Source organism: Galeopterus variegatus, unplaced genomic scaffold (genome assembly GCF_000696425.1).
Source record: "Galeopterus variegatus unplaced genomic scaffold, G_variegatus-3.0.2 Scaffold1948, whole genome shotgun sequence".
In the NCBI taxonomy this organism is placed as follows: Eukaryota; Metazoa; Chordata; class Mammalia; order Dermoptera; family Cynocephalidae; genus Galeopterus; species Galeopterus variegatus.
In genome coordinates, this window is record NW_007728059.1 from 192,163 (window position 1) to 194,738 (window position 2,576).

The window sequence follows — 2,576 nt, forward strand, 5'->3', positions numbered from 1 at the left end:
GGGCGGGGCCGCGGGAGGCCTCGCTCTGATTGGCTGCGGGCGTGGCCGCGGGCGGAGGGGGGAGAGCAGCGTCCGCGCTAGGAGGAGAAGGGGGAGCCGGGGGAGGAAAAGGAGGCAAGAAGGAGCGAGATGGGGAAGACGGGAAGAAGAAAGGGAGGGGAAAGGGAGAGAAAGCAGGAAAAGAGGAACAAAAGTGAGAAAGGAGAAGTGGAAAGAAGCGAAATCGAGTTTCTGGCTCTTCGGCCGTCAGCTCTGTCTTGTGGCAGCGAGTCGGAAGGGGACACGAAGTAATCATGAAGTCTTGCAGGCGAGGACGGGGCGGTTTCCCAAATAACTGAGGGGCTGGGGGAAGGGGGGTCCTGGCTGAACGTTGAGGTCCGGGCACCGTTTGAATTTGTGTAGAGCTTAGTAGTTTGGTATTCCCAGTCTGGGCTTTCTCTTGCCTGCCCCACTCGTTGCCCCTTAAAATCACTGTGCCCCATTCTTAGAGGTGGAGGCGGTCGTTGTGCTTGCACATAGGGCTCGGATTACAGAGGCGAGGCGTCCCCTGGAGGGAGAGATAAGCGCGGACTCTAGCTGAGGGGGCGTGGATTTGTTTCATTTTCACAGGATTGATTATTCAGACAGTACTACTTCTCAAGATCCTGCCTTTACCTTAAATCGTCTTTACAACAAACTATAAGTAAATGAAACACCTAGATTTTTCTAAACTAGAATTCGGTACATTGACCACACCCAGAGTTCTTGGCAGTTACTATCCCAATCTAAGCCAAATTGTTAATGGTCCCTGTAGAATTGTGTTTCTCACTATGATGCCTTAAAATTTTTGTCATCCTGCTTGGGCCTTTCTAAAGCTTATTTCTAGCTAAGAGATTTTTTTAACTATCTACTCCATTTTTATATCAGACTTTCTTTTTTTAACATCCTGGGTCAGCTCTTGCCTAGCATTAAAAAATATTTTTTTTAAGTGAAATACCTAAGAAAGAGTTTTGGCAGCCTGGGATTTGCATTTAAATATATTCTCATACACTGCTGGTGGGAGTGTAAATTAGTTCAATCTTTTTGTAAAGCAATTCGGCAATGCAGATCAAGAGCCTGAAAAATGTTCATACCCTTTGACTTGGGATTATTCCACATCTGGGAATCTCGCTCACAGAAAAAGTGCAAAATGCAAAGATTTAGGTCCCTGTATTCAATAGATAATCTGAAAAAATGAGGGTTAAACAAACAAAATTCTACACATGTTAAAGCACAGAAATGTCTTGTGAGAGATAGAAGTCCGCTATATTAATTTTATACTGAAAAATTGGCATTGTCCTCAGTTGTGGTCCTGAACATTCAAAAAGTGCTTATATACAGTCAATGTTTTTGAGTTTTCAGAGGTCAGTCTGAGATCAGGGGCTGTGTCACAAAGCCACCTATCTGATCATTCTCAGCTGAGTGTTCAAGTTGGCAGACAGACATCACTTCATCACTTCCCTGAAGAAGAGAAGCTGAATGTTGAATATTTTCAGAGATTGCTTTGTCCTGAATTTCACTCTAGAAATTGCAGAAACCAAGACTTATACAATGCCTATTAAACAGATGGTAGGCACCCACATGATGAGGGCTTTCTGAAGAGCACTGAGAAGATGGCACTAGGAAGAGAGAGCACTCTCATGGAGAGATTCTCAGCAAGGGATGTTTTCCACCCTGTCCTTGTCTTAGAGCAGAGACACATGTTACCAGGAGGCTGATAATGTAAGGGTCCCAGCTCTGCTATTAACTTCCTGCTTTGGAATCGGCTTCCATGTTGTGCTAGCTATATGACCTTAAATTTCTGTAGAGCTCGGTTTCCTCACTTGTAAAATTGGGCCAATGATAATACTCCAAGTTTTGTGGGGGCTCTTTATTAACCCTTCTCTTTACTCTTCATGTCTGCCATCACCTATCTAAACCTATTGCATAGGCCAATCCAGTTAACAGCTATAGAAACAAAGCTGTGTGTGGGGGTGGGTGTGTGTGCAAGCATGTGTGTGCACATGCGCTTTTCAGTTTTTTAATAATCTGTGGAGATATAATTCATATACCATATACGAAGGTACCTCAAAAAGTTCAGGGAAAGATTCGTATTATCTTTTAATTCTATTTTTCCATGAACTTTTTGAAATATCTTCATATTTCACCAATTTAAATTGTGCAATTCATTGATTTTTAGTATATTCACAGTCAATCAATTTTAGAACATTTTTGTCACTCCAAAAAGAGACTCTGGGGCTGTTTGGTTAACTCAGTTGATTAGAGCACATTAGAGTGTGGTATTATAACAAGGCGAAGGGTTCAGATCCCTGTACAGGCCAACCACCCCCCATCCCCTGCCAAAAAAAATCCTGTACCCCATTTCCTTCCAACCCTCCCCCCAGCCCTAAGCAACCACAAATCTACTTTCTGTCTTTATAGGTTTGTCTGTTTTGGATACTTCCTGCATACATACGTGGAATCATACAATAGGTGGTCTTTTGTTGCTGGCTTCTTTCACATAGCATAATATTTTCAAGTTTCATCCATGTTGTAGCATGTATCAGTATTTCATTCCT